The 13,722-nt window shown below is 38.0% G+C and overlaps 2 long non-coding RNA genes across 2 annotated transcripts; one reads left to right on the forward strand and one right to left on the reverse strand.

Annotated features, from left to right (window-relative positions):
• Positions 1-2,015: 2,015 nt before the first annotated feature.
• LOC146658734 (uncharacterized) lies at positions 2,016-3,797 on the forward strand. Its single transcript, XR_014913747.1, has 2 exons — positions 2,016-2,820; positions 3,205-3,797. It is a non-coding gene; the product is annotated as an uncharacterized LOC146658734 (long non-coding RNA).
• An 8,626-nt stretch (positions 3,798-12,423) lies between these two features.
• On the reverse strand, positions 12,424-13,722 carry LOC146658735 (uncharacterized). The gene is made up of 2 exons (XR_014913748.1): positions 13,577-13,722; positions 12,424-13,193 (listed from the first exon to the last, which is right to left on the reverse strand). It is a non-coding gene; the product is annotated as an uncharacterized LOC146658735 (long non-coding RNA).

Genomic DNA, 13,722 nt, shown 5'->3' on the forward strand with positions numbered 1-13,722 from the left:
TGCTGCTCAAAGCAATGAACTACCAGATGAGGTTTAATATTGTCTCCTTGTTCACAAATTAGGCTCTACACACCCCCATGTTCACCGAGCTGTGTGCTTTATCAGTACAACTCCTTCACGCTCTTTTACACATGAGCACAGTGACAGACCTGAGACTGAGACCAAATCAAAAGTTCCTTTTCATTGGTATTTGGTTTCAGTACTCCGTGCCTATTGTTTCAGTGAGTTTTCATCCTGGCAGCAGTTAGAGGTGAGGGAACCTCTGCAAGATACAAATAGATGTCACTGAACTGGAGCTCTGGGACAGACGTCACTTTCAGGAATTTAAATAAAGCTGAATATGGCAGAATATGAATCACAAGTCCCTGAAAATTAGAGTTTCTCTTGATGTCTTCGTTATTCCTCCATGGATAGATGATCCAGCAACAACACTTTTGTCCTGCAGTACTACCGACTGTCCACTATTGGCCATGTCGGTCACATGACTGAAAACTATGTTGGAGGACAAACCCAATAAATTTGGATCAAAAGATCCGAACGTGTGAGAAGCACTTTTTTCTTTTCTTTGTCCCTGTCCCCTTCGTGCTGTAGCAATCAGAATTATTGTCTGAAAACAAAAAAAAAAAAAAAAAGAAAAAGAAAAAGAAAAGCCAAATGGATTAATTTTTTCAAGTGGATCATTATGGCTTTGCCATGGTCCATGTGAAGGACCAGGCAGCAAAGGGATAGAGAACACAGGAAAAAAATTCTTCAAGATGGTTTTTGTAAATTTTTTTATTTTAGCACCCAAACAAAGCTAAAAAAAGGAGACAGAATTCAAAAATATAATTGTCACAGCGTGGAATGGACAAGTTTAACTAAGTGATTTTATTTTGCATGTGTTGCTGTGTTTTATTAGTTTTAATTTTTTAATAATGTACAGTGTTTTGTTCTTATGATTTTATTGCATGTTTTTATTGTATATATTAACTTGTCCTGGAGAGACTCCAGCCCCTCCTGATCACTAATTGCACACACCCGGCAGGTCACAGAGACCTGGCAGGACAGAGCGAGGGATTGGCAAAGTAGATGGTGGCAGGCGGCGGCGATAGAAACCGAGAGATCGGAGGATATTCTCGAGGGAAGCTTGAAGACACTGGCGAATTGGTTGCAGAGAGGCAACTGGGAATATTCTGCTGCGGTGCGGGAGATTCGCAGCTGGGGGACGAGCAGAAGTAAGCCGGATTTCGGGCGAGACAAATGACGCGCGCTTGGGCCTAGGATAGCACCGGTGTTCCAGATCTACTGGCGTTTAAATCAACTGGCGTTAGTCGAACAGATGTGCGGCAGTCTTGCGTTTCAGGAGCTGCTACCGACAAACCAGCAAAAAAAACCGCCAAATGTGTCATCTGTGACACTTGTGAGGTTATCTCAAACACACTCCGTCAGTCTTGATGCTGTTGAACAACTAAATGTTTAAAAATGTGGCGAGTTTACCTGGTGATATCCTCACGCGCGACGCAATCGCGAAAACAGCAAACAAGTAATACCACACCGATGTTGTTCACAGGACAGCAAGAGTAAACGATCGGGAGACTCTTGTCGTCGTTATCGTTCCCCCCCCCCCCCCGGTTTATTTCTCCGAATTCAGCGTTTTTGCTTCACAACAGAGAGTGATATTATACCCCTTATGTCAAACTGAGTGATTTATGGCCCCCCTAATTGATTTATGACCCCTAATAAATTATTCATGAGCTCCGGAAGTAGGAAGTAATTAAGTAATAAAAATATGATATTCATAAAAATATGATATTCATAAAAATATGATATTCATAAAAATATAATTGATTATTTAGAAAGTTTCTTATATATCAAAATAGCATTCTTTTATTTCTTTAAGCAATTAAAATTTTTTTTTTTTTTTTTTATGCTCAAAAAACGCCATCTGGTGGCAGGTCAGTGTGTGTGTGTGTATGTGTGTGTGTGTGTGCGCGCGCCCGCGCGCGCCCGAGGCTGTGTGTCTGGGCGTGCGGGGGCGCGCCCGTGTCTCCGGACCGTGCTCTCTCGGGCTCCGTGCTCATGTGTTTAAAAATGTATTAAACCATATTAAAATTGTTTAGTTAAACTTGTGCTTTTGTAACGTTCAGTATGGCCACAAACACATGCTGCATGCCTTGGGGGAAAACTTTATTTCGATTTATATGCATTTGTAGATTTAGAATAAAACTCATACTCAGAAAAAACTCGCGATCCCCTAACCCTAACCCTCCTTAGAAACATAAGCAGGGAAAACTCCTTAAAAAACCCTCCGCGTTTTCTCCAAAACCCTACAATAACTTGTTAGGGTACCCCCTCTATTCCCAAAACCTTATATTCGATAACAGGGAAAATCCTTAGTCTTTTTCCTTCAAAAACTTCCCTCTTACTAGCAAGCTCTAAAATTCAACCCACACTCTAAGTTCTACCTCGCTCTTAATCTCCGATCCACAACTTCTTGCAGAGCACAATTTTTTCCTGCTTGTTCGCTCCCCGCTCTGCTCCCGAATGCGCTGCTTACCTCGTTCGAAATTTGCGCCGGAGACCAACTCCCCCCCCTTACTTCGCCCCGCTGCCAATCACATAACTATTGCACCGCTCCCTTCGCACCCCGGTTAGCCAATCCGCTCCAGGTCCGATTTTTATGATCTCCCGCTCAGGTTAAGACTACCCCCGAGCTCCCAGAAGACCCCTGCCTTCAGACGTATCAACAACTGGAACCGCTCAGACTGCTTGCGAGTTCGCATAGGGAGCGGCCGATTTCAACAGCAACTTGCGTCTCTTTCCTTATCCGCATATCATTCGGTAAGTGTTAATCTTCCTCTCTAACTACATTTTTTGCATTTTCCTTTTTACCATTCTGTCAATCCTTTCATTTAAAAAAAATAAATAAATATCACAATGGTTTGTAACAGGTACAATACACCATCCATCCATCCATTCGCCTCCACTTATCCTTTTCTCAGGCTCGCGCGGTGCGCTGGAGCCTATCCCACGTACAATACACTTTAAAATATATATAAGCTCCACTTTTAACTCCCGTAAAAGTTTATACATTACATGTCTACATCACCTATCATGGCCTCATCGGGTATCTCATATCATCTTGTTATTGTTATGTTATGCTCCTTTGATATTTTGCTAGTTTGCGTGTTTTAAAACTCTTTTTGTTTTTCTTTATATTTTTAGACCCAGATGTGTTAACCTGATCCCTGCGAAACACCAGCTCTGCGTGGATTTTGACCGCGAGTGACCGGATGTTGTTTCCGGCCTGAGGTTGCCTGAAATGCCGTGAGGCTCGTTTGAAAGATTGCGCCCGAGACCAACTCCGCCTCCAAGGCATGCCTACCTTTAGCTGCCACCAGTGAGATATCAGAGCCGGGCTCCACATATCCAATCAGGAGCACGAGCAAGACAGCTTTTGCAGACTCTCCAGAAATATACAAGTCCTTACCAACTGCTCTGCAACCCAGTGTTTCTGGTCCCCTCACTAACATCGCTTTTTGAGATATTTTTTATGAACCACCAAAAAAGCAATTTTACCCCACAGACTGGGTCTGAGGGCAGCAGCGGGGACAAATGATTGTAATGAAGCGACGGACATTTCATGGCTGGTCTTGCATAATCGTGAGTTATTATGTCATATGGTGATAAGTACATAGTTTTGCAAGAGGCATACAAGCACTGTGGAAAAAGTAATCATAAAACTGTTTTTGTGAACACCCTACGTTATGCTTTAAAAATGTGATACATGTAATGTGATCATCAAAGAACATGATTTTTTTAAAAAAAAAAACTTTTATTCTTATGCTTTTAAAGTGTCAGATTATCTTAAAACACTTATTTGTATGTTATAATGTTTTTCTTACACCATGTGTAATTTTTATAGACACCTTATTCATTGTATCAATGTGTAATTATGTATCTTTGATAAATAAATAAAATATTTAATCTTGTATTTGTGTACTTTCTGGTGATTCAATAAAAAATTAGTCACATATCGCTCTGATAAACACAGATGGCTGAAAGAAATGTTTGATGGAACAAAGGAAACAAGTGTCTTGCTGCTAAACTTTTAAGTCACCATGGTTTAAATGAGAAAGTCTGTATGTAAAACATGAAAAACTCCATATCAGTGATATCTACAAAGGTGTACTCATTTCTTTGTAATGGTACTTTACTGTTCCAATGAAACAAAAAGAAAATCTCATTTTTAAAGTACATTTTTCGGCCATCCTGACCTATTTTCAGGGGCAAGAATGTTGATGTTAGACTGTGTTTTAAATCAGGTTGTGATCTTAAACTAACTATCACAGCACTGATTTCAGTTGTAATGTCAATTAGAATCCCAATTTGGCTTTTCTCCAGTCAGTGTTATGGTGAAATTTAACTTGTTCTTTTGTGTAATTGCACATGGCCCAGCAAAGGACCCCTTAGTAAACTGTACAGCATAAGTTTTCAATTCACTTTTGTCAGAAAACTTCACAGTATGAGAAGTTACAGCACAGTTTCTCCAAACGTGTGGTTCTTTTTCAGCCAGCGTGCTTTTAGAGCATCTACATTAGCTCATGTAGTAAAAGTACAATCAGTAAGTGTACTTTAACATTTGAGATTCCGAGTCACTCTTGCTTAGATCATGTGAACTATATCATGAACCTTTTTTTGTATAATGCATCAAACGTGTTCAAATCAGTTTATTTTCAATTTATTTTAACTAATCTAGAGACAAGCAACTCCTTTTTAGCTTCTGTTATGTATTTACCTCTCACACCTTAATCTAGATGTTAGTGTTCTCAGAGTTAACATGTCTCATGTTGCCATGTTGTATTTCTAATACCCAGCCTCAGTGTTCGCCCTGTTCACCCTCAAATCCAAACACCAATGATCTAGATATTCACAAAATTCATAAGGAGATTCTTAAGGTCTTAAGTTTTGTTGTTTTTATGTTTTACAAAAAAAAAACTTCACATTTTTTATATTTTTAAACGAAAGTAACATGCAAGGATATTTTTCTTTAGTGATGTTGCTTCAGCAATCTCAAATACTAATTATTCTGGGAATTTTTATGGTCAAACTATGTGATTTTCCAAATGTGTGTGTGTGGAGTAAAATGACCTTGTTCTTATGATGTTGTCACCGTGAATCATTTAGGATTAACAACACAAATTGTATCGATAGCAGAAACAGTCTTATAACTTATAATTCTCACACGTTACCGCTAGTTTTACAAACGCAGTCTTCTTCAGCTCTGTTTATGTAGCTTTTATGAAACTGATTTTCCATAGTACAAGTAGAATTTAATTTTTCTTTGCTCTCCAGTATAAATGCAATAATTTGCAGGCTTTTTACTGAAACTCTCACAATGCAACTCTCAATGCTCAGAGCTTCATATATCAACAGCTCTGAAAATATCTTCTTTTTTAAAGTAATGTAGGACAGGATCTCTCACTCTCTGTGTCTCAAAAAAAACCCCAACTAAACTGGCAATCACCACTAAACAAATGAAAGTAGTTTATGGCTTTTTTTATCAGCTGCATTTCTTTCATTTATGTATTGATCCCATTGTTTATTGGTAATGCTTTTAGGTCACTGTTTTAGCATGTCTGCCTCACACTCCATTTAAACAGTTTAACAGATAGTGGGGTCTGGTAAGGAAGTTGGGGGGAAGCAGACAACTCCACAGGAAGAGTCTTTTTGTCTTTTCTCCACTGTAAAAGATAGCAAGGCAGTGTGAAACTTTCTTTGCGGGAAAGACAAAACTGAGAGCCATGCTAGGCTCAGTGAGAGACTCTGCTCACCCTCTGCCCCAGCGATGGCAGTCCCTCACCAAGCTTGATTTCTGTTCTTTGTCTTGATTAAAGAATGTTAGCTACCGCTCATCGCTTGTCTGCAGGCTTTATTAAACGGAAAACTTCCACAACAACCTCTAAACAGTGGTTTATGGCTTTTTGTCACCTGCAACACCATGTAACACTTGGATGTTAGATTCTTTTACCAGTCAGTGTTGTTAGCCCCAACCCCCAGGCTCCAGGTGTCTGAGCTCTAACCCTGGCTGCCAAATGTCCCCCTGAGGCCTTTGTGCCTTTTACCACCAGACTAAGTTTGTAGTCCTATCTACTAATATTATTTTATTTTTTTATTATAGCACAAGGTTCAGTTAGGTTACTACTTTGACTTCCTCAATTTGAGCACATTTCTGACCCGATACTTTATCAAGCTTTTACTCGAGTGTTTTTGACACTAGCAGCTGTACTTCTACTTAAGTGAAAATTGCCTGCAATTTTGCCACCTCAGTTGCCACTTTTCTGGAGTTTGTACACTTTTTATATTGAAACGTTCAACGTTTTACGTGTTATCCTTGATCACAGTTCTAAACAAGTTAACTTTCTTCACTTCAAAGTAACCCAAAAAAGAAACTATATGTCCAGTTCTCTTTACTCCAAACCTGGTTTAAGGCTATGCTGTTGTTGTGATATGGCCATACAAATAATATTAAGTTTAATTAATCTTTTAAAAAAATGGCTGCTTCATGGCTACCTGTTCAGAGAATTTGCAGACTTTTATGGAAACTGTCACTGTCAAAACAGGGTTGATCCATGTTTCTATGAACACTGATTAATATATCAACAGCTCTGAAAATCCTTTTTTTTTTTAAGTAAAGCAGAACAGGATCTCTGTATCTCTAAAAATCCCAACAAAACTGGCAATCACCTCTAAACAAATGGAAGTAGTTTATGGATCTTTATCACCTGCAACACCATGTAAAACCTAGATGTTAGACTCTTTTACCATCACATTTGCAAGGGTTTATGTGTTATCCTTGATCACAGTTCTAAATAAGTTAACTTTCTTGACATAAAAGTAGCCCAAAGAAGACAAATATATGTCCAGTTCTTTTTTACTCCAAACCTACTGATCGGAAAACATTATGTGATGCTGGAAGTTTTCATCCTATCCATCTGCAAAACAAGTTTACCTGTAAGCCAACACATTAGACGTAAGCAAATTTGTGAAATTCCTGAACAATGTGCTTTGTGGAGTAGCAGTAGTACTAGAACTAGTACTAGTAGTCCTAGTATTCTGCAGCAACCAGGCTTCAAGAGTGATCACTCTTCTGGCTTTCAAATGGTGAAAACATGTCACAGTCTTAACCGCAAATCAGAAATGTTGGTAAATTTAAAAAGGAATTTAAACGTCAGCTTTGACATAGACACAGACTTTATTAATGCCACACTCAGGAAATTCACATGTTACACATGATTTAGCTCACCTGTTAAATCCCCAGAGCAATAACCACATCAGCATCATTAGCCTGAGTGTTGATCCTCCAGGTGAGTGAGTGGAGTTGAGTGTGTGTGTGTGTGTGTGTGTGTGTGTGTGTGTGTGTGTGTGTGTGTGTGTGTGTGTGTGTGTGTGTGTGTGTGTGTGTGTGTGTGTGTGTGTGTGAGTGATCAGAGGTGAAGCTGCTTTCTGCAAAGTCTCATCAACAACCAGGAAGAGTCTAAAAGCACTAAATATGAAACAGACCATTTACCATACCCAACACTGAGCTCCTGCACAGTCAGATGGAGTGAAACATAATGTCCCAGTGGTGTTCTGTTGGATTTAGCAGGTGAGCGTTGTTGCCAGTCAAAACCTTTTTGGAAACTCTTTACAAGAATCAATGTAATTATTTGTTTTACTTGAATCAAATGTATTGGTTTATATACCTGAAATAAAACTTTTTTTTGGAAACCCGTTACATCAAATAAAACTTTCTTGGAAAAGCATTGCAAGAATCAATGTAATTATTTGTTTTACTTGAATCAAATGTAATGGTTTATATACCTGAAATAAAACTTTTTTGGAAACCCTGTACATGAAGTAAAAGGTTTTTGATCTTGTAAGTTCTGGCTTTAATATTTTCAGCTGATAAAGTGAACTTCATACAAACTCTGTGTTAGAAAAAGGGGATAGTTTACTACATGCTATAAAAACACAATCCTTAATCTTTTATTTTGCAACTTTATCTTTCTGTTCTGGTTTTTAGAGTGATTGTTTTATTGACTCGTACTTTGGGAATCACCCTGTTGTGAGAAAAGGATAAGCTGGGAGAGAATACAGCATTATACAAGCAGAGTGTTTTAGCTGTATCCGTAGATCTAAGACATAAACCTGTTGTTAAAAAAGAATAGTTAACTGAAGTGCAGATTTAATTTTAAATTATTTCACGAACTGTCCAGGAATTACAGAGAGCTTTATACTGATATGGTAAAATTCTCTGAGTGTATTGGTTGTATATGACAAGTATTTGTAAATCATTAGTAGTTACTCTTGCATAGGTGTTTTGCTTGTTTTAAATTTGTGCACTATTTATTTTTATTTTTTGTATTTTGTAATGAATCTCTAATTCACTTTTTCTTGTTGGCCTTGTTGTGTGTACCTCACAAGTCAAATTATACATTGTGATGGAGCAGTCACAATACACCCGCACGAGACACAGTTTGATTTTTCTAACACAGAGTTTGTATGAAGTTCACTTTATCAGCTGAAAATATTAAAGCCAGAACTTACAAGATCAAAAACCTTTTACTTCATGTACAGGGTTTCCAAAAAAGTTTTATTTCAGGTATATAAACCAATACATTTGATTCAAGTAAAACAAATAATTACATTGATTCTTGTAAAGAGTTTCCAAAAAGGTTTTGACTGGCAACAACGCTCACCTGCTAAATCCAACAGAACACCACTGGGACATTATGTTTCACTCCATCTGACTGTGCAGGAGCTCAGTGTTGGGTATGGTAAATGGTCTGTTTCATATTTAGTGCTTTTAGACTCTTCCTGGTTGTTGATGTTTGTTTCTAAAGATGTTGTTGATGAGACTTTGCAGAAAGCAGCTTCACCTCTGATCTCACACACACACACACACACACACACACACACACACACACACACACACACACACACACACACACACACACACACACACACACACACACACACACACACACACTCAACTCCACTCACTCACCTGGAGGATCAACACTCAGGCTAATGATGCTGATGTGGTTATTGCTCTGGGGATTTAACAGGTGAGCTAAATCATGTGTAACATGTGAATTTCCTGAGTGTGGCATTAATAAAGTCTGTGTCTATGTCAAAGCTGACGTTTAAATTCCTTTTTAAATTTACCAACATTTCTGATTTGCGGTTAAGACTGTGACATGTTTTCACCATTTGAAAGCCAGAAGAGTGATCACTCTTGAAGCCTGGTTGCTGCAGAATACTAGGACTACTAGTACTAGTTCTAGTACTACTGCTACTCCACAAAGCACATTGTTCAGGAATTTCACAAATTTGCTTACGTCTAATGTGTTGGCTTACAGGTAAACTTGTTTTGCAGGTGGATAGGATGAAAACTTCCAGCATCACATAATGTTTTCCGATCAGTAGGTTTGGAGTAAAAAAGAACTGGACATATATTTGTCTTCTTTGGGCTACTTTTATGTCAAGAAAGTTAACTTATTTAGAACTGTGATCAAGGATAACACATAAACCCTTGCAAATGTGATGGTAAAAGAGTCTAACATCTAGGTGTTACATGGTGTTGCAGGTGATAAAGATCCATAAACTACTTCCATTTGTTTAGAGGTGATTGCCAGTTTTGTTGGGATTTTTAGAGATACAGAGATCCTGTTCTGCTTTACTTAAAAAAAAAAAAAAGGATTTTCAGAGCTGTTGATATATTAATCAGTGTTCATAGAAACATGGATCAACCCTGTTTTGACAGTGAGAGTGTTACATTGTGACAGTTTCCATAAAAGTCTGCAAATTCTCTGAACAGGTAGCCATGAAGCAGCCATTTTTTTAAAAGATTAATTAAACTTAATATTATTTGTATGGCCATATCACAACAACAGCATAGCCTTAAACCAGGTTTGGAGTAAAGAGAACTGGACATATAGTTTCTTTTTTGGGTTACTTTGAAGTGAAGAAAGTTAACTTGTTTAGAACTGTGATCAAGGATAACACGTAAAACGTTGAACGTTTCAATATAAAAAGTGTACAAACTCCAGAAAAGTGGCAACTGAGGTGGCAAAATTGCAGGCAATTTTCACTTAAGTAGAAGTACAGCTGCTAGTGTCAAAAACACTCGAGTAAAAGCTTGATAAAGTATCGGGTCAGAAATGTGCTCAAATTGAGGAAGTCAAAGTAGTAACCTAACTGAACCTTGTGCTATAATAAAAAAATAAAATAATATTAGTAGATAGGACTACAAACTTAGTCTGGTGGTAAAAGGCACAAAGGCCTCAGGGGGACATTTGGCAGCCAGGGTTAGAGCTCAGACACCTGGAGCCTGGGGGTTGGGGCTAACAACACTGACTGGTAAAAGAATCTAACATCCAAGTGTTACATGGTGTTGCAGGTGACAAAAAGCCATAAACCACTGTTTAGAGGTTGTTGTGGAAGTTTTCCGTTTAATAAAGCCTGCAGACAAGCGATGAGCGGTAGCTAACATTCTTTAATCAAGACAAAGAACAGAAATCAAGCTTGGTGAGGGACTGCCATCGCTGGGGCAGAGGGTGAGCAGAGTCTCTCACTGAGCCTAGCATGGCTCTCAGTTTTGTCTTTCCCGCAAAGAAAGTTTCACACTGCCTTGCTATCTTTTACAGTGGAGAAAAGACAAAAAGACTCTTCCTGTGGAGTTGTCTGCTTCCCCCCAACTTCCTTACCAGACCCCACTATCTGTTAAACTGTTTAAATGGAGTGTGAGGCAGACATGCTAAAACAGTGACCTAAAAGCATTACCAATAAACAATGGGATCAATACATAAATGAAAGAAATGCAGCTGATAAAAAAAGCCATAAACTACTTTCATTTGTTTAGTGGTGATTGCCAGTTTAGTTGGGGTTTTTTTTTGAGACACAGAGAGTGAGAGATCCTGTCCTACATTACTTTAAAAAAGAAGATATTTTCAGAGCTGTTGATATATGAAGCTCTGAGCATTGAGAGTTGCATTGTGAGAGTTTCAGTAAAAAGCCTGCAAATTATTGCATTTATACTGGAGAGCAAAGAAAAATTAAATTCTACTTGTACTATGGAAAATCAGTTTCATAAAAGCTACATAAACAGAGCTGAAGAAGACTGCGTTTGTAAAACTAGCGGTAACGTGTGAGAATTATAAGTTATAAGACTGTTTCTGCTATCGATACAATTTGTGTTGTTAATCCTAAATGATTCACGGTGACAACATCATAAGAACAAGGTCATTTTACTCCACACACACACATTTGGAAAATCACATAGTTTGACCATAAAAATTCCCAGAATAATTAGTATTTGAGATTGCTGAAGCAACATCACTAAAGAAAAATATCCTTGCATGTTACTTTCGTTTAAAAATATAAAAAATGTGAAGTTTTTTTTTTGTAAAACATAAAAACAACAAAACTTAAGACCTTAAGAATCTCCTTATGAATTTTGTGAATATCTAGATCATTGGTGTTTGGATTTGAGGGTGAACAGGGCGAACACTGAGGCTGGGTATTAGAAATACAACATGGCAACATGAGACATGTTAACTCTGAGAACACTAACATCTAGATTAAGGTGTGAGAGGTAAATACATAACAGAAGCTAAAAAGGAGTTGCTTGTCTCTAGATTAGTTAAAATAAATTGAAAATAAACTGATTTGAACACGTTTGATGCATTATACAAAAAAAGGTTCATGATATAGTTCACATGATCTAAGCAAGAGTGACTCGGAATCTCAAATGTTAAAGTACACTTACTGATTGTACTTTTACTACATGAGCTAATGTAGATGCTCTAAAAGCACGCTGGCTGAAAAAGAACCACACGTTTGGAGAAACTGTGCTGTAACTTCTCATACTGTGAAGTTTTCTGACAAAAGTGAATTGAAAACTTATGCTGTACAGTTTACTAAGGGGTCCTTTGCTGGGCCATGTGCAATTACACAAAAGAACAAGTTAAATTTCACCATAACACTGACTGGAGAAAAGCCAAATTGGGATTCTAATTGACATTACAACTGAAATCAGTGCTGTGATAGTTAGTTTAAGATCACAACCTGATTTAAAACACAGTCTAACATCAACATTCTTGCCCCTGAAAATAGGTCAGGATGGCCGAAAAATGTACTTTAAAAATGAGATTTTCTTTTTGTTTCATTGGAACAGTAAAGTACCATTACAAAGAAATGAGTACACCTTTGTAGATATCACTGATATGGAGTTTTTCATGTTTTACATACAGACTTTCTCATTTAAACCATGGTGACTTAAAAGTTTAGCAGCAAGACACTTGTTTCCTTTGTTCCATCAAACATTTCTTTCAGCCATCTGTGTTTATCAGAGCGATATGTGACTAATTTTTTATTGAATCACCAGAAAGTACACAAATACAAGATTAAATATTTTATTTATTTATCAAAGATACATAATTACACATTGATACAATGAATAAGGTGTCTATAAAAATTACACATGGTGTAAGAAAAACATTATAACATACAAATAAGTGTTTTAAGATAATCTGACACTTTAAAAGCATAAGAATAAAAGTTTTTTTTTTTTTTTAAAAATCATGTTCTTTGATGATCACATTACATGTATCACATTTTTTAAAGCATAACGTAGGGTGTTCACAAAAACAGTTTTATGATTACTTTTTCCACAGTGCTTGTATGCCTCTTGCAAAACTATGTACTTATCACCATATGACATAATAACTCACGATTATGCAAGACCAGCCATGAAATGTCCGTCGCTTCATTACAATCATTTGTCCCCGCTGCTGCCCTCAGACCCAGTCTGTGGGGTAAAATTGCTTTTTTGGTGGTTCATAAAAAATATCTCAAAAAGCGATGTTAGTGAGGGGACCAGAAACACTGGGTTGCAGAGCAGTTGGTAAGGACTTGTATATTTCTGGAGAGTCTGCAAAAGCTGTCTTGCTCGTGCTCCTGATTGGATATGTGGAGCCCGGCTCTGATATCTCATTGGTGGCAGCTAAAGGTAGGCATGCCTTGGAGGCGGAGTTGGTCTCGGGCGCAATCTTTCAAACGAGCCTCACGGCATTTCAGGCAACCTCAGGCCGGAAACAACATCCGGTCACTCGCGGTCAAAATCCACGCAGAGCTGGTGTTTCGCAGGGATCAGGTTAACACATCTGGGTCTAAAAATATAAAGAAAAACAAAAAGAGTTTTAAAACACGCAAACTAGCAAAATATCAAAGGAGCATAACATAACAATAACAAGATGATATGAGATACCCGATGAGGCCATGATAGGTGATGTAGACATGTAATGTATAAACTTTTACGGGAGTTAAAAGTGGAGCTTATATATATTTTAAAGTGTATTGTACGTGGGATAGGCTCCAGCGCACCGCGCGAGCCTGAGAAAAGGATAAGTGGAGGCGAATGGATGGATGGATGGTGTATTGTACCTGTTACAAACCATTGTGATATTTATTTATTTTTTTAAATGAAAGGATTGACAGAATGGTAAAAAGGAAAATGCAAAAAATGTAGTTAGAGAGGAAGATTAACACTTACCGAATGATATGCGGATAAGGAAAGAGACGCAAGTTGCTGTTGAAATCGGCCGCTCCCTATGCGAACTCGCAAGCAGTCTGAGCGGTTCCAGTTGTTGATACGTCTGAAGGCAGGGGTCTTCTGGGAGCTCGGGGGTAGTCTTAACC

The sequence above is a fragment of the Rhamphochromis longiceps genome, linkage group LG11, assembly GCF_057381845.1.
Source record: "Rhamphochromis longiceps isolate RC_006_pf linkage group LG11, R_longiceps_female_GT1.1, whole genome shotgun sequence".
In the NCBI taxonomy this organism is placed as follows: domain Eukaryota; kingdom Metazoa; phylum Chordata; class Actinopteri; order Cichliformes; family Cichlidae; genus Rhamphochromis; species Rhamphochromis longiceps.